Here is a 22,409-nt window from a genome sequence, read left to right as displayed (position 1 = left end):
AAAAGGGGATGGGTGGGTTAGGTCATATCCTCCTTGTTTGGCTCAAAGGCAAGGGGGGGGGTAGCAATTCTAGTGGGAAGAATGTTCCGGTGCAGAGGGTGTTTACAGATAAAACGGGAAGATACGTTATGGTGCACTGTCAGATATATTCAGAATCCTGGACCCCAGTGAATGTCTATGCCTGAATTATGATGATGAAAAATCTATACAGGATATTTCCCGATGGTTGGTGGAGGGGAATGAAAATATTCTAATTGGGGGAGCGACTTTAATTTATGTCTGGATCCGGTGCTGGATAAATCCAAAAATTGGATAACTAGGACTAGAGTGGTGAAAGCCACCATGGACTGCTTGAGAGAGCTGAATTTGATAGATGCGTGGCAGAAAAAGCATTCAAGAGAGATAGATTACTCGTTTTACTCAAAACAACATGATTCCTGCTCTAGAATAGACTTTTGTCTGCCTTCAGCACATATAGAGGTTAGAATAATGGAAGCTGAATACAGGGCAAGGGTTCTCTCAGACCACTCTCCCCCCCCCCCCCCCCCCGGTTTTGAAATGCCAGATAAGCAGGACACAGCATACAGTTGGCGTCTTAACACTTGTTGAAAAAGCCGGAGTTTTGTAGTTTCATAAGAGCTGAAATAGCCTTCTTTTGTGAGACCAACTACCCCTCTACTACAAATAAATTCCTTCGTGGGACACCCTTAAGGCATACTTGAGGGGCCAGATAATTGGGTCTACGAAGATGGTCAAGAAAAATTATATGAGGGAGATGGAGGTATTGGAAAAAGACATTGTGCAATTAGAGAAGGATTTTCAGAAATCAGGACCACTATAGAGCTCTTACAAACAAGAAATTGGAATATAATACATTGCATTACAGATGTATAGTATGGAGAAAGCCCTTACGAGGTTGAGGGGAAAGAGCTCACAAGATCCTTGCCTGGGAGTTAAGGGCAGAACAAACCTCTAGAATAATCAATAAGGAATAAGGAATAGCCAGATCTCGTATAAACCAAAGGAAATTAATGAGACCTTCAGGGAATTCTATGAAGGACTGTATAAATCTGAATTGACTTGGAATTCTAATTGAACGGATGAGATTTTGGACAGATTGGATCTCCTAATCTTAAGCCTGGAGGAGCAGGAGGGACTAGACCTTCCCCTTATAGTGGAAGAGCTGGGGAAAGCATTGAGTGTGCTACAAGCTGGCAAGTCTCTGGGGGAGGACAGATTCCCATCGGAGTTCTATGGAGAACTTAAGGATTCATTCATGCCTCCATATATGGAGGTGATGGATCAGGCAAAGGAAACACGGACCCTCCCAGAATCTTTCACAACAACAATTGTTACGATCTTAAAGAAGGAAAGACCCACATTTGCTGCCTTCTTATAGACCAATTTCCCTGCTGAATACTGATTATAAGATTCTTGCCAAGGCCCTGACAAACAGATTGACATTGTATCTACCGAAATTGATAAACAAAGACCAGACAGGTTTTGTGCAGGAGAGACAAGCAGTGGATAACATTGGCAGACTGTTGAGTGTAATGCATTTGGCACAAATCAGAAATGAGAAGGGATTGGCTGAGAAAGCTGTTGTGGGAATTTTTATTTAAAGTGCTGAAGAAGGTGGGGTTAGGGCCAACTTTTCGAATTTGGATTAGGGTGCCATACCATGCACACAAGACAATTGTTACGTCCAATGGACAAATCTCTTCAGCTTTCTCACTTACCAGATCTATTAGACAAGGGTGCCCACTATCACCGGCTCTCTTTGTGCTAGTGATGGAACCATTGGCTGAGACCATTTGCCAGGATCCAGACATTAAAGGTTATAGAGTGGACCAGGAGGTGCTCAAAATTAATTCATTTGCTGATGACATGCTGGTGTACTTGACAGACCCTACGACTTCTTTGCCTCAACTGCATGTGGTATTGGAGGACTATGGGAAACTCTCCAAGTATAAGATCAATTGGGGAAAAAGTGAGGTGATGCCACTCACCGAGGGGAATTATAGCCAACTTAAAGAAAATAATAATTTAAAGTGGCCACAGGAGGGGATCAAATACCTGGGAGTTAATATTGATGGCAACTTGAAGAATTTATACAAGTTAAATTATGCCCCCTTGCTGGAGAGAGTCGAGGAGGATTTAAATAGATGGATGTCCCTGTCCATAACATTAGTGGGTAGGATTAACTGTATTAAAATGAATGTATTGCCAAGACTCCAGTATCTTCCAGACATTGCCTGTGCTGTTACCCCAGGATTCTTCAAACAACTGCTACATAAGATCAGAATGTTTCTCTGGAATGGTAAAATGGCAAGGGTCTCTATGGAAAAATTAAGGTGGGATTACAGTCTAGGTGGATTGAGAATGGCAGACTTTAAAAAAAATATTATTGGGAAGTCCAGTCGAGATACATCGCCTCTCTTCCAGGGAGGAGGTGTACCATTCTGAGCACAAATTGATCTGCACCTGATGGGCAAGAGGATGGCAGAGGACTTTATTTATAAATGGAAGCTAAATTGCTGTCAGGGAAGAAGGACAGCCCCATATTAAAACAGATGATTAATATCTGGAACAAAATTAACCAATATTTGAACATCAAAGTGGGTCTGTCCCCAAAAACATGCTTGACTCCTAATAAAGAAATACCATTTAACGGTAGGTAACAAGATCCTGGACACCTGGTGTTGTAATGGCATCAGGTGGATAGAGGACTGTTATGAGTAGGGGCAATTAATGTCGTTGAGCAGCTAAAAAATAAATGATTTGTCAAATCAGACATTCCACTGCTATCTTCAAATAAGATCTTTTTCACAGGACGTATTGGGTCCAAGTACGGCCCTACCTTGGTGCAGAGTGATAAAGACCATGATTTGAAGGGGGAGTGGAAGGAGATTCATTTCTGCAATGTATTTCATGCTCCAGTTGGAGGGACCCAAACTGGGCCTCCATAGATCAAGAGAAAGATGGGAGTCGGACTTGGGTATTGTAATTGATGAGGGATGCTGGTCTGACTTATGACTATGGTCATCAATGCAAGATACAGGTTAGAGCAATATAATTTCTTGCACCAGCTGTATCGAACACCGCAAAAAATAAGCAGGTCAAAACCAGAGCTCTCGGAGCAATCTTTCAGATGCGGTATTGCGACTGGGACATTCGTGCATGCAACCTGATCATGTGCCAAGATGAGGCCCTTTTGGGAAGAACTAGGCCAAGTCCTGGAGAAAATCCTAGGTAAAGGATTCCCGCAGGACCTGGAGTTATTCCTGCTGGGAAACATAATGGACATAAGGCTTACAATGAAGCTGTCCAAATTTCAAATCCAATTTTTATTAATTACATTGGCAGTGGCCAGGAAGTGCATTGTGGCGACTTGAAAGTCTGTCTCTATTCTTGGTATCGAACGATGGAACAAGGAAATGCAGAGCTGCGTTACCCTGGAGAAAATAACTTATAACCTGAGAAACTTTTCTTAGGATCTGGCAGCCATAAATGCACTACATAGGCACATGATGGTAATTGGCTTCCCATTCCTTGCTGTGGTTTCCTCTCCCTCACACTGATCCCAATCAAGGAAAGTCAGGAATGGATATCGGCCCAGAGGCCACCCATTGAGCTGCTACGGTCCTGACCCTTATTTATTATTTATTTTCCTGGTGTTAAAGTTTTGTGGTTGCTGGTTGAAGTTTGAGTGAGTCATCTTGTTTTATGTGAGGGAAAGGGGGTTGGTAGAGACACGGGCTTGTAATTATAGTCATAAAGAGAATGAATATATGTATATTTGAATGTGAACTGCCATCGTTGGCAGAACACTGTACATGACTATACAAGCTTGTGTGAAAATATAAATAAAAGAATCCAAAAAAATTACTGAGATGTTGGGGATGACTATCTCCTTTTGATCACTCTCTCAGTTTTTGTGTGGCTGTTTAATTATACCTGTTCTGAACTAACAATCCTTATTAGTACTAACACAGGTACAGTAATGGAAGATTCGCCAGACCATGGTAAATGCAAAATAATAGTTTTTATTAAACTATTAATTACATAACATTTCTTATTTATCTCTAAACTTAACTCAAAATTTAACTCCACTATCCACAAATGTAAATGTGTGTGAAGTCCAAACTATTTCAGTTTAAACTTGAGTGTGAAAAGTCAATCTTAAAGTCTAATTTCAAACTTCCTGTTGAACTTCAGGATCTTTTTAAAATTGTGCTTGAGAAGTAATTATAAAGCGAGAATGAAGCACCCAATTTTTTTCAAACTCTCACGTCTTTTGATGAGTTGGTTTTCAGAGAGATAATCTTCTCACAAGTGTTTTCACAAGTTTCCCCCTATCTTGTTGGGGCTGCAGAACTGATCTTCATGATGTCATGGACATCATGCTTTTGCTTCTGCAAGGCTGAGTATCTGTAACCTACTTTGAGAAGAATGTAAGAATCGGCAGGCATAAGCTAAATTCCACCATGGGACCCAGAGATGCAGTTATCTGACAAAAAGACATCTGGTACCAAGAACGTTTAATCTTCCTGCTTGTTAGCTGGTTGCTGAACTTTGAGATTGATGGGATTGTTGGTCGCAGACTGTCAGGAGAGACCTTGAAGCGAAGTAAACTAATGTATTCAAAGTGATAAGCTAGAAAGTTGTGGTATTTGATAAAAGCCTAGGCGTGCTTGGTTTTTTTTTGCGCAGGGAATAGGTGCTTGAGTAAGCAATTTTTGGGTAATATAAGCCGTGGTCCCACTGCTGAAATGTCAGACTCTCTGAGGGGTGGAAACATCTTTCAGCAAGAGGAACTTCTAGAGTCCAACCAACATCCCGGTCGGGGGAGGTGGAGAAGCTGCTACTGGTGCCCCGGCAACCTACTACAAGTGTGCGGTCGTTGCCTCGCTTTGGCAGTTGGGACCAGTCCAGGCATTGATAAGTATAATTGGGTAGGGCTTGCATATTGTAGTTTGAAATCAGCTTTAGAGTTAGTAATAAAGATTTATATAAACTGAAGTGCTCTCGGCATGTATCTCTCTTTTCTTTCGGTAACTCAAATACTGTGACCAATCTAAAACGAACAAAGTGAGATGTATAAGTTTACCAGGACAATTGGTGTAGTCGGCAGGATTGGTCTCGAGATGTTTCGCCGAAAGAAAGAGGTGAGCCCTGAGCAGATCTTGATTCCGGGATGGACTTCCAAAGACGATGGGTTTGGCATGTTGGGACTTTGTTGGGAACACCCATTAGTTGGGATGAGAGGTTAGATCCATCAAGTGCGCCTCTGGGAGAGTGGGTTGCCACTCTCCTTCGAGAGAGTAAGTTTCCTGATAAAAAAGGGGATGCTGACAGATGGTTTTTGGCTGCTGGCCACAGCCTTACACTGCACTATTCAGCGTGAAGCAGAATGAGTTCAGCAAGAAGTAGAATCCCAGTACAAGAGAGCAACTAGAGGAGGAGATAGAAGCCATGCAACAACGCTGTTCCATGATGAGTGAGATTGTTCACACCAGTCAGGACTGAGCCAAAGAATGGGAGGATAAGCATGTCCAAACGATCTGCTGTAATATTAAACTCCAGCAGCAGCTCTGTGCATATAAGGAAAAGCAAGGGGTAGAACCTTATTCGTGCCATAATAAGGAATGGCAACGATACTGATGTAATTGATGATTGGGACAGGAATATCTGGTATGATGGCAATGGTAATAATGCAGATACCCCTCGACATGTGCTTGACATACTCCCCTCTCCACCTGCTGTTCACGCCCACCCCGTAAGGCAGTGGACTTTCCAAACAGGCGGAGACGGAAAGGGGATTGATGTAATTGAAGAGATTGAAGGGATAGATGCCCCGGCCTCCCAAGCGGACCCAGGGGAAAGTACCTGAACCCCTGCTTATGCTCAATGCCCCCCCCCTCATACGGGATGGCCTCGGCCTCCTCCCGTCCACTGGGTAGAGGGCCCTGTGGGCCAAAGTGGGAACAGGGGTCGGGAGCAGTCAACGATACGTGACTTCTCTATAAAAAAGCTGGCCGCCATTGGAGATTGATTTAAGCAAAAGACGGGAGAAACTCTGGCGGCCTGGCTCCTGCGTGTTTGGGAACAAGGAGGGGGTAATGTATATTTAACCCCTGAGGAATTGTTAGGATTAGGAACATTGACTACTGATATCCAGGTCACTGCTGAGCTATGTGGTAGAATGAGAGGGGTGGATTACTTACTTGCCACTCTAGGGGATGCCCTGTTACGAGTATACCCGTCACCAGTAGATTGGGATTTACATTTGCACCCCAGAGGAGGGTATAGCAGTAATTCGTCAACAGGCCCTAGCCTCTGCCTTGTATGCAGGACGTTTGAGGCGGTGGGTACACAGGGGGAAGCCCTGATGAAGAGATATTCACAGCTGAAATGCATATCAGATTGGTTCGTTCCGCCCAACCCACTGTACGGGGACTGGTCTGTCCATAACTAGTCCACTAATTGGGCACCTTGTGTCTGAGGCGGAGCACGCCTTATCTGGGCTTAGAGAATTGGAGTTGGGAGGTAAAATCCACTCACGTACAACCCAGGTTAAATCAGACAAGCAGGATGAAAGGGGAGGGGCTGCTGCTAATAACGGACCGACAAGGAAGGACCTTTTTCTAACCTTGTTAAAGTTAGGCATACCTAAAAGTGATATTGATGGGAAACCTACCATGGTCCTTTATAAGAGGAAGGCAGGGGAACATCATCCCTAGCTGTTGTGTCCTCCTGGCCCAGCTGTGCCTTCTGCTCCCACTGCTGCTCCTATCGAGCCAGCTTCTCTTGCTTCAGTTACCCGTGATGAAATACAACAATTAATTAAAAAGGCTCTTATGGATAATAGTAGCATGTGGTCCTGTGGTCCTGGAAGCCCCTGAACCCTACTAAGGCATGAGGGTGTGGGCGGGATTCCCGTGTCTACTCCATTGAGATATTGCAGATACACAGGGACCCGCAGCCCTACATACTGTTAACAATCCATTGGGGTGGGGGTAATGATCGCCAATATTTGGCCTTGGTCGATAATGGTGCAGAGCTCTCGGTGATTCCTGGTAATCCCGACCTCTGGACTGAACTGACATTTCAAATAGAGGGGATGGGAGGAGCGATCACCCTGGCAAAGGAAATAAAAGTCCGCGCCACGGTGGGTGATGGCCCTTCACCTGTATGGTTACATGCCCTGGTGGCTGCCACTGACGAGTGTATCCTGGGTATCAACATGTTGGCCGGTACAGCCCTTAATACTAGCCAAGGGGGATTTGCATTTGGAATTTGGACTATTACAAAAAGACTAGTGATGGGTTGGGCTAAGTGGGATGCTGTGATGGTGCCTCCCTCTCCCCCCCCCCCCCCAGAAACCAGTATGCATTCCACAATATCGCCTCCCTGGAGGGCAGGAAGAGATTACTGCCACCATCGCTGCTTTGCAAGAAGAAGGGGTAGTGAGGCCTGCAATTTCACCCTTTAATAGCCCTGTATGGCCAGTCCAGAAGCCAGATGGCTCCTGGAGAATGACAGTTGATTATTGTTTTTTGAACAAACATGCCCCACCACTTGCTTCGGCAGTTCTGGACATTGTTACCCTTATTGAAAACATTGCTACAGTGAACTTGTGAACATGGTATGCTGTCATTGATCTCGCTAACGCCTTCTTCAGGATCAGTTCGCCTTTACCTGGAAGGGCACCAGTATACCTTCACCCGCCTCCCTCAGGGCTATGTACACTATTTGCCACAGCCTAATTGCCCGTGATTTGGAGGCGGTGCTAGTATCGCCTTCTCTCTCGATTCACCATTATATTGATGATGTGATGATCCAAGGGGCCACGGAAGAGATGGTACAGGAAGGTCCAATATACCCTTGTGAGAGATGAGTAAAACTAATATGAAAATATGAAAGATGAAGAAAACTAGTATGGATATATGAGTAATGAATAAAGCCAGTATGAATAAGATAAGGATAGATAATAGATAATAGAATGTAGGAAGTAAAGTTAGTCTGAATAAGATTAGGGTCTTCTAACCTTTTAGACAGAATTAGCAAGTTCTGCATATAAGAAGTTAGTAAGCCCTGAGAGTCAGGAAGGTGTGAATAAGGACAATGACATGATGGGACACCGACAGGATACCCCCTGGTCCTCCAAGTTCACAGAAACAGCACGTAGGCAGACAGGATTGCCTAATGCCAAACTCATCCAGGAGGCAGAAGAATGTAAGGGGGAGGGTACTTCTATACTGAAATAAACAGTATAAAAGTTGGGTGAGCCCCAGTGTATGTGTGTATTCCCAGGGTAAGGGGAAAGAACCCAACTTTGCATTGTTGTATAATAAATGTTCTTTGTTCTCAATTTTTGTCTCGAGCAAATTCTGTGAAGGTACTTCTGTTTCTCACAAATGGGGGCTCGTCCGGGATCCCACTCCCTCCACTGACAGAGTGCCCGACGACGAGGGTAGGTGCACCCCGGCTGATTCCACTGGACTCACGGACAACGGGTGACTTGTCAGTGGATTAAGTGAGTGATATCCGCGAAGAGGCATTGAGAACAAACGACGGGAGGACGTTAAGGAAGCGCGCTCGGAATAGCTACTGGATCCCGGTAAGAGGAATTTTACTTACCTGTTAGTATGGGAGGTGTGAGTAGCAAGGGAAATAGTCCTAAGGAAGGACGGGATGATCAGATAACTAAGCAAAGTCCGTTAGGATAAATGCTATCTGAATGGGGTGCGGGGAAAACCCGTAGGAAAGACAAACAGACCATGGTCAGGTATTGCTGTCTGGAATAGGTTAAAAAACCCGATAAAAGGGAATTCGGTATATTGGCCAAAGTTTAGATCCGATGAGGACTGGATGTGTCAGGCATTGAACATCTGGCTCTATCAAAATCAAAGAGATAATATTGAGAGCAGAGAATATGCAGCCTAGCCTGCTGGCTCAGTGGATTGGTTGATCAACTGGTTTTGAATGAAAAGGAATGTAAGGGCAAGAAGGATGAAGAACCTTTTGTCCCTGAAACACAAGGATGGGATGCGTTACATTCCCTTTCTCCACCTTATGCTCCTCCTATGCCGGCTCCTATCTTTCCCCTCTCTCCTATGCTCTACCCTTCTTCACCTTCCCCTCCTCCCCCACAGCTAAAGAAAGGAGAAGAAAGTAGGGGTGGTATGATGACCTGTTCACAAAGTACTAGATTACCACCTCAATTGACAAGAGAGGGAGGAGACTTTGATTCAAAACAGTGTGAGACCCTCCGGGAGGGAAGGGCAGAACCCTTTGATTCATTTCCCGGAGAGCAGGAATCTAGACATTATAAAGGAGAGGATAAGCCAGAAATTAACTGGATGAGATCTTTATGGGAAGTTCCCATGGGAGGGGGGTCTCAGTTTCGTAAATGTGCCCCTGACTAGTATGGAGGTGCGTAATTTTAAGAGATAATTCCCAATAAACAGAAAGGAAAGGCTAAGATTTTGATGCAGGCAGTCAAGGAAGTCGTGGAGGGACAGCAAGGAAAGGGTAGGGGCTGTGTGCCAGCTCCTGGGCATTGGGAGGAGCTCCGGGAGTGGGAGAGTAGAGACCAGAGCAGGGGCAAGGGTAGAGGGGAATTCCGGGGACGACGACTGTTCCCGGGACCTCGTGGTAATCCCGGTAGGAATTGGGAAACAGGAGCATTAGTTTGCTACCATTGTAAAAAGGAGGACATTTTAAGAGAGAATGCCCAATGCGAGCCAGGGAGACGCTATCTTACGCACTGATGTGTTGGAATATAGGGGTTAATTTAATCAAAACCCAACACCCAACCCCAACCAACCAATTTTCCCCTGCAGCCGCTGCAACCGTGTCTGCCTGTCCCGCATCGGACTTGTCAGCCACAAACGAGCCTGCAGCTGACGTGGACTTTTACCCCCTCCATAAATCTTCGTCCGCGAAGCCAAGCCAAAGAATCATAGAAAATATGTAGAATATATGCTTATGTACTATTCAGTTTGTATTCATGAATCCAGTACTATGTAACAATTTAATATTTACCTCATGGTGAAGGGAAAGAGTAATGTAAGTGAGGGGCAGCCACAGTATGTAGCAAAGTTGGCTGATTACAGTAGGTTTAGAATTGCCTGCTCCCAAAATACAAAAGAGAGGATATGTATGAAACAATTTAGTAGGAAGGTTAAGGCAAAAGGAGGTGTTGATGAGCACAGGAACGATGGCCAGACAAGAACAAAGAGAATCCTGACAGAGACTGTCAGAAACAAAGAGAATGGAATAACTCAGTAAGAAGGCAGAAGGAGGTGTTGAGTAGAACAGAAGAACATGGCCAAATGAGAACAAAGAAATAATTAGAAATATCTGGGGTATGAATTGATTTCTGATCAAAACAACAGGATATTCTGACCTTGATAGCTGCAGAGCAGGAAATTACTTGTGATAAATCTTATGCAAGAAATCTAGCAAAGAAAGCCAACTTTTGTTCTGTATGATAATGAAATCTAGCAAAGGAAGCCAACTTTTGTTCTGTATGATAAGGTTGAGCTATATAAACTGTAGAGACTGGACAGTAGCGGTCAGTCTTGGGGAATAGCTCACTGTGCAGGTAACCTATGAACTAATGACTGAACCAGAGCTCTGTTAAGCTTTATTCTTGTGCTGTGTAATAAACTGATTGTTGAACCGAATACCTTCTCCTATCACTTCATTTAACGAACACACTGGACTCAGACGACACATAGACTAAATTAAGGGTAGGGTAAAGCCAGAGTCCGACAATTTGGTGACCCCGACGTGATGAAGATGAAGAAGTGACGGAAGAGAAAGAGATGAAACACCGGTCGATTGTGGTGTGGTGAAAACAACAAATGGCCACTCAACAAAAGGAGGTAAGCAGACGCCTGTTTAAAAGAAGTTCTGCTATTGGCAATGATAAAATTGTGTGTGGTCACCACTCTGCAAAAGTCCTAGTAGAAGCCAATGAATAAAGCTTAAAAAACCAGGGGTTAGAGTCCCCTGGAGACCCAGGGGTTAGAGGTCCCCTAGAGAAACAGGAGTTAGAGGCCCCTGAAAAACCCAGGGGTTAGAGTCCCCTGGAATAAAAACGGGTTAGAGTCCCCCTAGAGAAATAGGGGTTAGAGTCCCCTAGTAGAGACATAGATATAAAAGTTAGAGTTCTTGGCCAAATAGATTTAGTGAACATATTGTATAATAGTTACGTTTTCTAGTAGTGTTCTGTTTTCCTTGTTCAATATTGTATAATAGTTACATTTTTTAGTAGTGTGCTAAGTTTTCCTTGTTCAATATTGTATAATAGTTACGTTTTTTGTTAGTATTGCACTGTTTTCCTTGTTCAGTATTGTATAATAGTTACTTGTTTTAGTATTGCGATAAGTTTTCCTTTTGTGTTTGTAGGAAAGTGTGAAAGTTCAAGGTAAATTGAAGGGAGGCGAAAAAGGAGGTACAGGAACATGAGAAAGAGAGACAAGGGTCTATCTTGAATAGAAGATAATTTAAACAACAGAAGGAAGCGAAGGAGCAGAGGAGAGCATATTTACATAATATGACATTGGCTTGCATGGCTGTGGAAACAAACCTTCAGCATGCTACTAAAAAGGCATCCCCTATCACAAAGGAGAAAACGGGGGAGGAGATGACAGGGGAGGTTAAGCCATCAGCCCTGCTCTATCCAAAGTTACCAGAGACGTGGCCACCACCTTATCCGATTCCCCAGATGCCAGTGATGCAAATAAGTGAGGGAATAGTGAATGTCACTGAATTAGCAGGTCACGAACTCCAGGAGGCGAAGGAGAGACTTAAGAGAGTTATGCAGGAAAGGGTGGAGGAAATGAAGGAGTTAACGAAGGAAATACAGAATGATGTATGTCAAGTAAGGGAAACTAGTATGCGACTGGAAAAAACAAATGAGAGAAAGCAAGAACAGACACTTGAGAATGCCTTCTCGGTAGGAATGTCAGAGGATCACTCCACCCCGTTTACAGCTTGGGCTGTGGGAAATACAGCAGGTAGAAATGGTCGCAGGAACCACTAGGTGCCCTGATGCCGAACCATTTGCAAAACATGCTAAGGCAGTAGGAAGTGCAATGTGGGATAAGTTTCTCGTTCGCCCCGGTATCATGCAGTCCCTGACCTTTTCCATTAAGGAAGATGAGAGATCTCAACCTTTTGAGTCTGTGTAAGGAGAGTTGGATGGATAAAGCAGGAGTACACCCAGCCACAGAACCCTTGCAGACTACACTATTTAGGTCTGCAGTAACAGCTGTAGTCAGGGAGGCGTTAGAGAATAACCCTGATATTCCTGGTTGCTCGACTGAGCAATGGGAAAAACATTTGACCCATCACATGAAGCGTTATAGGGCTAAGCAAAAGGAGGACAAACAAATTACGGAGTCTGCACAAGTGCAACTCCTTAACCTTCAATTGGAAGAGGCTAGGAAAAAGGCAAATGAGGCAAAAAAGAATCCCCCAAAGGGAGCGAACCAGATGATTCAGCAGCCACCGCAGCCACCACAAGGGAATAATATGAATTGGCACCCGGCCCCAAATTGGGCACCGAGTCCCACCTATGGGGGCAGGACTGGAGGTCCAATGGGGGGATTCTGAGTAAGAGGGAGAGGTCGGGGTGTTCCACGAGTGCAGCCAGCCGTATGTTTTGGATGTGGTTAACCAGGACACTGGAAGAGAGACTGCCCCCTAGCATGGGGTCTTCAGGACACTGGGGGAAGGGGATATGGATCACCACAATATGAGCCTTGGGTCCAGCCCCAGAGTTCGTCAGTGCCACCCCCGGTACATCAGGCACCCCATGCGGCTCTAGTTCCGACGAGACAATTCCCATTGCTGACGGAGGAGGAGCAATTTTACCCACAGTGACGGGGCCTGAGCACCCAAGAGCAGGCTAGGTTGGCAGACCCCTTCCTGCAGATTAAAGTGATGGACATGGAAGTATCTTTTTTAGTAGATACGGGTGCCAGATTTTCAACACTTACTGGCGCTGAGTTTCAATCTAAAAAGTCATCCTCTAGTGTCCAGTTGATAGGGTTCTCGGGTACACCAGAAAATCTGCCGTTTTCTACACCACTAGTCACTTCTGTGGCAGGACAGACTTTTGCACATCAATATATTCTGTCGGCAATGTGCCCTACTAATCTTTTGGGCAGAGATCTGCTGGTCAGGTGTGGAGCATCGATCCTTTGCGGACCCAGTGGAATAGAGGTCACCTTTCCAAATGGGTTTTCAATGAACTGTTCATTAACTACACTTCGTTCCAGTTCCCAGATGTTACTGTCAGCCGCTGGAGGATCCATATCTGAGGGACTATGGGCTGACATTTACTGGGGGCTGCTGGAACCAGAGGACCCACAGAAGGGAGGGCTGCTAAAGCTTTATAATCAATGGAAGCCGTGGATCCAGACGTTACACCTGTATATCCCTCCCTTGGACCCCATCCATGTTACCCTCTTTTACGATAGAGATGGGGATGAAAGAGGGGGGCGTGGCAAGATGGCGTAAGGATCAGACGTGCCTTCCAGTCCTCTCCTGACTCTATCTTATTGTTTTGTCTAGAAATGCCCATTAAAATTCTTTAAAAGTTTAGATAATTTCAGTGCTGTTAATTTAACTTATGATGGTACAATTGGTGGAAAAGAGCAAAAAAAAACGACAACAGATCATCAAAAAACTAAATTTTCCAAAAGTTCAAGTTTTGGAGCCTACCTACAGGAAAGACACCGGGACTCAGCGTGAAATGGATCCCAGGAGAGAGGTACAGTGTTCGGATGTAGAGCTCTATGTTACATCGGTAGAGCCCCCTAAAGAGGGCACCAAACAGCCTTTAGAACAAAGAGTTACTCAAAGGCATTTGTCAACTGTAGAGGTAGTGCTGCAAACTGCATCTCTTGAGATACAAGAACCTATACAACTTGATGTACTGGGAGAATTTAATACATTATGGACTGGGGAAAACCCCGGCCAGCGTCCTCCAGTCATTGCTGGAGAGACTGTGGCTGGGGTTTCCACACGCAGTCATACTACAAGGAAGGCAACCAGAATGAAGGAAGGAATAGAAGATCCTTTGGAGAAGAAGCAGGAATCTGTTGAGCCAAAATCTCTTCCAATTGAAAAGATTTTTGTGAATCTTGAATCTAAATTATCTTATACAATGCAGGGATTATCCAAGATTATGACTGAACTTGGTACTAGGTTTAATACTCTGGTGAAATGCATTCTCAACAGATGGCTGAGTTTGGAGCTTTTAAGCTTGAAGTGAGAGATAAATTTAATTCGTATGAAGAAGATATAGACGAAATACGGGATTAAGTTTTTGATGTGACCAAAATGGTCGAAGACTTACAAACTCAAAATAAAAATTTGGTGAAAAAGATTGATTATTTGGAAAACCAATCCAGACGGAACAATATAAAGATGATTGGTTTGCCGAAAGGTATGGAGGGACCAGACCCAAGAAAATTTTTTACTGAATGGATTCCGCAGGTGTTGGGTCAAGAACATTTCCCGGAAGGTATAATACTGGAACGTGCTCACAGAGCCTAGCGTAGAAGACCTATTTCAGTCCAAGACCTGTTTTGGTTCGTTGCTTGAATTATTACGACAGAGAAATAATTTTACGATTTGCTATTAGAAATGCACAACAGAGAAAATCACCCTTGATGATTCAAAATAATCGAGTTTTCTTCTATGCGGATTTGAGTCAAGAAGTTATGTTCCAACGACGGGAATTCAATCCTGCTAAAGAGTTGTTGTGGAAGAAAGGTTACAAGGCAACCTTTAGATATCCAGCTGTTTTGAAGGTTTTTCAAGATGGTTACCAACCAAAGTTCTTTGATTCTCCAAAGGAAGCTATAGTATTTGCTCAAGAGCTGCCAATTACTCAGTTTCATCAGAGACATAGTCCGCCGCGATCCCTAAGGAGTCAAGAGATGGAAGAAAAGAGCTGAGATCCAAGAAGGAATGGTTGTAATGGTGACTCGGCAGTTGGAGCTGATTAAAAGAAGAGTTGTCCTTTTTTTTTCTAATGTTTTTTTTAAAAAAAAAAGGGATATTAAATAATGATGATGTTAGTTTAAGATGAAGTGAGAGTTGGGGGAGAGAACTGGATAGACACTATTTCCTGAAAGTCATCTGCTACGTGTGAGTTATCTCACACCCATTTTTTTTTGGGAGTTACCGCATTGCGCAGTTTAGACGGGAGGGGGTATTTTTAACCTCCTACCCGTTTTTTTTCCTTTTTTTTTGTATTATTAGATTAAAGAGTGAAAGGTTTTATTTTGTTTAAATATAAAAAAAAGCATAAGAAAGTATTTGATTGTTTAAAAAAACTAAAAATTGATGTGGTTTTTTTTTCTAAAGTTTATTCAGTAGATAAGGAATATCTGAAATTTAAATGTGAATGGGATGGATAAGTTTTTTTCTAATATTTTTTCTTTAACTTTAAGGTGAAAGGAGTGGTAATTCTGGTGTACGTTATTTTGCTATTTTAGTTATAGAACGAAGGGAATAATGGTGAAAGTTATAAATTGAATTGTACAATTCTTAATGAGGCTTGAATTTTGTTTGTGGTTTATGCTCCATTTCTTGAAGGTATAGATTTCGTTGTAGATGTGTTTTTATTATTTGGAGATCTGAATTTTAATGTAATGATTGGGGATATTTAAATGTGGTATTAGAGCTTTTATTAGATAACCATTCAAGAGTAAAAGGGAAAAATGGTGGAAGAGTACTAAAATTGAATTGTACAATGTTTTTTTTTAAATTTTTTATTTTTAACACCATAAACCACATTGACCATGATACATACATTTTCCTTTTCAAATATATACAGTGCCATTTTCTCCCCCCTCCTCCCACCCCACCCTCCCTACCTCGCACCTCCCATCCATTTAAAGTACAAAATCTAGGATACATTAAACCAGTCAAACAATGATGTCATTCAATAAAAATAAACAAGAAATTCCACTGAGTCAATTCTTTTCATTTCCTTCTCCTTTTGTTAATTTAGGTAGTGAATGTCCCCAGTAGGTTTTCTCTATTGTGTTTCATGTAAGGCTCCCATATTTGTTCAAATATTTCAATATTATTTCTTAAACTATATGTTATTTTTTCTAATGGAATACATTTATTCATTTCTATATACCATTGTTGTATTTTCAAATTATCTTCCAATTTCCAGGTTGACATAATACATTATTTTGCTACGGCTAGAGCTATCTTAACAAATCTTTTTTGTGCACCATCCAAATCAATTCCAAATTCTTTGTTTTTTATGTTACCTAGGAGGAAGATCTCTGGATTTTTTGGTATATTGTTTTCTGTCATTTTATTTAATATTTGGTTTAGATCTTCCCAAAATTTTTCTACTTTCTCACATGTCCAGATTGCATGAATTGTTGTTCCCATTTCTTTTTTACATCGAAAACATCTATCAGATACTGTTGGGTCCCATTTATTTAACTTTTGAGGTATAATGTATAGCCTGTGTATCCAGTTATATTGTATCATATGTAACCTCGTATTTATTGTATTTCTCAATGTTCCAGAACATAACTTCTCCCATGTTTCCTCTTTTATCTTTATATTTAAATCTTGTTCCCATTTTTGTTTAGTTTTACCATTTGTTTCCTCATTCTCCTTTTCTTGCAGTTTAATATACATATTTGTTATAAATCTTTTGATTATCATTGTATCTGTAATCACATATTCAAAGTTACTTCCCTCTGGTAACCTCAGACTGCTTCCTAATTTGTCCTTCAAGTAGGATCTCAATTGGTAATATGCCAGCACTGTATCTTGAGTTATATTGTATATATCTTTCATTTGTTCAAAGGATAATAATCTATTTCCTGGAAAACAATTTTCTATTCTTTTGATCCCTTTTTTCTCCCATTCTCTAAAGGAAAGGTTATCTATTGTAAAAGGAAGTAACTTATTTTGCGTCAATATTAGTTTTGATAATTGATAATTTGTTTTATTCCTTTCTACATGAATCTTTTTCCAAATATTGAGTAGATGGTGTAATACTGGAGAACTCCTACGTTGTACCAATTTTTCATCCCATTTATATAATATGTGTTCAGGTATCTTTTCCCCTATTTTATCTAATTCTAATCTCGTCCAATCTGGCTTTTCCCTTGTTTGATAAAAATCTGATAGGTATCTTAATTGTGTGGCTCTATAATAATTTTTAAAGTTTGGCAGTTGTAAGCCTCCTTGTTTAATTTAACCATTCTGTTAATTTATCTAGTGCTATCCTCGGTTTCCCCCCTTTCCATAAAAATTTCCTTATTATTTTCTTTAACTCCTTGAAGAATTTCTCTGTCAAGTGTATTGGCAATGCCTGAAATAGGTATAATATCCTTGGGAAAATGTTTATTTTAATACAGTTTATCCTTCCTATTAGTGTTAATGGTAAATATTTCCAATGCTCTAAATCGCCCTGTAATTTTTTCATTAGTGGATAATAATTGAGTTTATATAGATGGCCGTGATTTTTATTTATTTGTATGCCTAGGTATCTTATTGCTTGCATTTGCCATCTGAATGGTGATTCCTTCTTAAATTTTGAGAAATCCGCATTATTCATTGGCATTGCTTCACTTTTATTTACGTTAATCTTGTAACCCGACACTTCTCCATATTCCTTCAATTTCTTATATAATTCTTTTATTGATAGTTCTGGTTCTGTTAAGTATACTATAACATCATCCGCAAATAAACTGATTTTATATTCCTTGTCTTTTATTTTTATACCTTTTATATTATTTTCTGTTCTTATCAATTCTGCTAGTGGTTCTATAGCTAACGCGAACAATAAGGGTGATAGTTGGCATCCCTGCCGTGTTGACCTGCTTAAGTTAAATTGCTTTGATATATATCCATTTACTGTCACTTTCGCCAATGGCCCCTTATATAATGCTTTAATCCAATTAATATACTTCTCAGGTAAACTGAATTTTTGCAATATTTTGAATAAATAATTCCATTCTACTCTGTCAAAGGCCTTCTCTGCATCTAAAGCAACTGCTACTGTTGGCGCTTTACTCCCTTCTACTGCATGAATTAAGTTAATATATTTTCAAATATTGTCTGTTGTGCGTCTTTTTTTGATAAATCCAGTTTGGTCTAGATTCACCATTTTCGGTACATACTCTGCTAATCTGTTTGCTAATAGTTTAGCTATTATCTTATAATCTGTGTTAAGTAATGATATTGGTCTATATGACACTGGTGCGAGTGGATCTTTCCCTTGCTTTAGTATTAGTCTAATTATTGCTGTTTTACATGAATCTGGTAAGCTTTGTTTTTTTATCAATCTGGTTGATTACTTCCAGGAGGGGAGGAATTAATAAATCTTTAAATGTTTTATGGAATTCTATTGGGAATCCATCCTCTCCTGGTGTTTTATTATTTGGTAATTTTTTTATTATCTCTTGTATTTCTACTATTTCAAATGGTTCTGTTAATTTATTTTGTTCCTCTATTTGTAATTTTGGTAGTTCAATTTTAGTTAAAAATTCATCTATTTTCCCTTCTTTCCCTTCGTTTTCAGTTTGGTATAATTGTTCATAGAATTCTCTAAAGTTTTCCTTGATCTCCTTTGGATTATATGTGATTTGTTTGTCTTTTTTCCTTGATGCCAATACAATTTTCTTAGCTTGTTGTGTCTTAAGCTGCCATGCTAGAATTTTGTGTGTTTTTTCCCCTAGTTCATAATATTTCTCTTTTGTCTTCATTATGTTCTTCTCCAAAATATATGTTTGTAGTGTTTCATATTTTATTTTTTTATCTGCCAATTCTCTTCTTTTAGTTGTATCTTCCTTCATTGCTAATTTTTTTTCTATATTTACTATTTCCCTTTCCAACTGCTCTGTTTCCTGATTATAGTCCTTCTTCATCTTGGTGACATAACTTATTATTTGCCCTCTAATGAACGCTTTCATTGCATCCCATAGTATAAACTTATCTTTCACTGATTCCGTATTTATTTCAAAATACATTTTAATTTGTCTTTCAATGAATTCTCTAAAATCCTGCCTTTTAAGTAGCATGGAGTTTAATCTCCATCTATACATTCTTGGAGGGATGTCCTCTAACTCTATTGTCAATATTAAGGTTGAATGGTCCGATAATATTCTAGCTTTATATTCTGTTTTTCTTACTCTATCTTGCATACGAGCTGATAACAAAAATAGGTCTATTCTTGAGTATGTTTTATGTCTACCTGAGTAATATGAATATTCCTTTTCATTTGGGTGTTGTTTCCTCCATATATCCAAAAGTTGCATTTCTTCCATTGATTTAATTATAAATTTGGTTACTTTGTTCTTTCTGTTAATTTTTTTCCCAGTTTTGTCCATATTTGAATCCAAATTTAGGTTGAAATCCCCTCCTATTAATATGTTCCCTTGCGTATCTGCTATCTTCAAAAAATATCTTGCATAAACTTTTGATCTTCTTCGTTAGGTGAATATACATTGAGTAGATTCCAAAACTCCAAATATATCTGACATTTTATCATTACATATCTCCCTGCTGGATCTATTATTTCCTCTTCTATTTTAATTGGCACATTTTTACTAATTAATATAGCTACTCCTCTTGCTTTTGAATTATACGACGCTGCTGTTACGTGTCCTACCCAATCTCTCTTTAATTTCTTGTGCTCCAATTCAGTTAAATGTGTTTCTTGCACAAATGCTATATCAATTTTTTATTTTTTCAGTAAATTTAGCAGTTTCTTCCTTTTAATTTGGTTATGTATTCCATTAATATTTAAAGTCATATAGTTCAGCGTAGCCATTTCATACTTTGTTTATCTTCCCTTTCCGTTTCTCCATCATCACCTTTCCTTCTTATCCATTTCTGCTTTCTTGTTTTGAACACTTTATAAGACAACATTTCTAAAACATCAAACATTTTCCTTATTCTCCTATTTAAAACTTCTTTAACCCCATTCTTCCCTTCCCCTCCTGAGTTGCCCTTTATCCCTTGTCGGGCAACCACATCTCCCCTCTCCATTTGGATTTGCGAATTCACTCGCAAACGTCAACTGATTTTGTAGTGACCGTAACTCCTCCCCACCCAGCCCCCCCAGAAAAGATTTCAATTTTCATATGTAACAAAGGTCACTCTTTTAATTCCCTCCTTATTCCCTCTATTCCCTTTCCCTCCCTTATTAATTCTTGTCTATACTCTATATATTTTCCTCTAAATACGGATACATTCATGTATACACACTACATATATACACACACATACATATAGTTCGTGGTCATTTTTACTCTCATTACATGTCTTCATCTCTCTGCTTGTTTTGTAGTTGTTCTGCAAATTTCCTTGCTTCCTCTGGATCTGAGAATAGTCTGTTTTGTTGCCCTGGAATAACTATTTTAAGTACCGCTGGGTACTTTAACATAAATTTATATCCTTTTTTCCATAAGATCGTTTTTGCTGTATTGAACTCCTTCCTCTTCTTCAGGAGTTCAAAACTTATGTCTGGATATAAAAAAATGTTTTGACCATTATATTCCAGTGGCTTTTTGTCTTCTCTTACTTTCTTCATTGCTTTCTCCAATATATTTTCTCTTGTTGTATATCTTAAGAATTTTACTAAAATGGATCTTGGTTTTTGCTGCGGTTGTGGTTTTGGGGCTAAAGTTCTATGTGCCCTCTCTATTTCCATTTCTTCCTGTAATTCTGGTCTTCCTAGGACACTGGGGATCCAATCTTTTATAAATTCTCTCATATTCGTGCCTTCTTCATCTTCCTTAAGGCCCACTATCTTTATATTATTTCTTCTATTATAGTTTTCTATTATATCTCTTCTGAGCTAACAGCTCATGTGCCTCTTTAACTTTTTTATTAGATTCTTCTAATTTCTCTTTTAATTCCTCTACTTCCATTTCTACAATTGTTTCTCGTTCTTCCATATTTTCCACTCTTTTTCCCATCTCTGACATGGCCATTTCTATTTTATTCATTTTTTCTGCATTCTTAATTCTTCTTTTTATCTCATTCAATTCTTGTAATTGACATTCTTTCACTGATTCCATATATTCTTTTAAAAAAAGATACATCCATTGTCTTGCCTTTCTCTTCTTCTTCCATTTCTTTCTGTTCTTCTTCTTCTTCCTCTGGGTTGACCATCTGTTGTTTCCTTGTTTTCTTTTTACCCTCTTCTTTCTGTTTCTCATACCCTGATGCAAAGAGAGTGGGCCATTAACCCCACCAAGGTGCAGGGCCCATCCCAGACTGTTATTTTCCTTGGAATTCAGTGGCATGCTGGAGAACAGTTGTTTCCTGATAAAGTTCACAATAAGATCGCAGTCTTGGCCACTCCTACTAGTAAAAAGGAGACCCAGCGTTTACAAGGGTTATTGGGATACTGGAGACACCATATTCCACACTTGGCATTGCTTTTATGTCCTGTATATAAGATTACCCGAAAGAAAACAGACTTTTTAATGGGGTAACAGTCAGGAAAGGGCATTCCAGTCCCCCAATCAGGCTATTCTTCAGGCCCTGCCCATTGCTCCCCGCATCCCAAATACCCCCTACGAACTACAGGTCTCCGTGACTGATTATGTGGCCTCCTGGAGCCTCTGGCAGAAACAAAAGGGTCGCCGAGTCCCGCTGGGATTCTGGTCACGAACCATGCTGGAGGCTGCCACTTGTTATTCTCCTTTTGAACAACTGTTACTGGACCGTGCTGGAGACGGAAAGAATGACAGGCAATGCAGATGTTCAGTTGCGACCTGCACTTCCAATAATGAACTGGGTCCTGGCTAATGACGCTAATCTAAAGATCGGGCGGGCTCAGCTGTTTTCTATTGTTAAATGGAAGTGGTATATTCAGAGTCGCGTGGCCATAGGGACTGAAGGGATGGGCCGCATACATGAACAGGTGGCTGATCTTCCGTCTCATCATGAGGACGTTGAACCCACCTTGCCCCCTCCCCTACCCCCTTCACCAGTTCAGTGGGGTAAACCATATGTTTCGCTCACTCCAGCAGAACAAGAGGTTCTGGTTTACTGATGGTAGAACCGATGTGTGCAAGGAAAGCAGAAGTGGAAGGCGGTGGCTTACCATCCCAGGTCGGGAACTCACTTATCAGAGGATGGGGATGGTGGCTCCACCCAGTATGCTGAGTTGAAGCGGTTACTTTACCACTAGACTAACATGATCACCCTCTTCGCCTGTTTACCGATTCCTGGGCTGTGGCTAATGGACTAGTGGTATGGATGCCTGATTGGCAAAAGAATGACTGGCTGGTACATGACCGCCCAGTATGGGGGAAACAGTTGTGGCAGCTGTTGTGGGATGCTTCCCCCCATCGTGAGATAACTGTATATCACGTTGACGCCCA

General features: G+C 41.0%; 1 long non-coding RNA gene across 1 annotated transcript; it reads left to right on the top strand.

Moving 5' to 3' along the window:
- Positions 1–6,624: 6,624 nt before the first annotated feature.
- On the top strand, positions 6,625–13,628 carry LOC138747236 (uncharacterized). Its single transcript, XR_011347385.1, has 2 exons — positions 6,625–8,623; positions 11,422–13,628. It is a non-coding gene; the product is annotated as an uncharacterized lncRNA (long non-coding RNA).
- Positions 13,629–22,409: the final 8,781 nt, after the last annotated feature.

This window comes from Narcine bancroftii, chromosome 1, assembly GCF_036971445.1.
Source record: "Narcine bancroftii isolate sNarBan1 chromosome 1, sNarBan1.hap1, whole genome shotgun sequence".
NCBI classification, from domain to species: domain Eukaryota; kingdom Metazoa; phylum Chordata; class Chondrichthyes; order Torpediniformes; family Narcinidae; genus Narcine; species Narcine bancroftii.
This window is presented reverse-complemented; position numbering and strand designations above follow the sequence as displayed.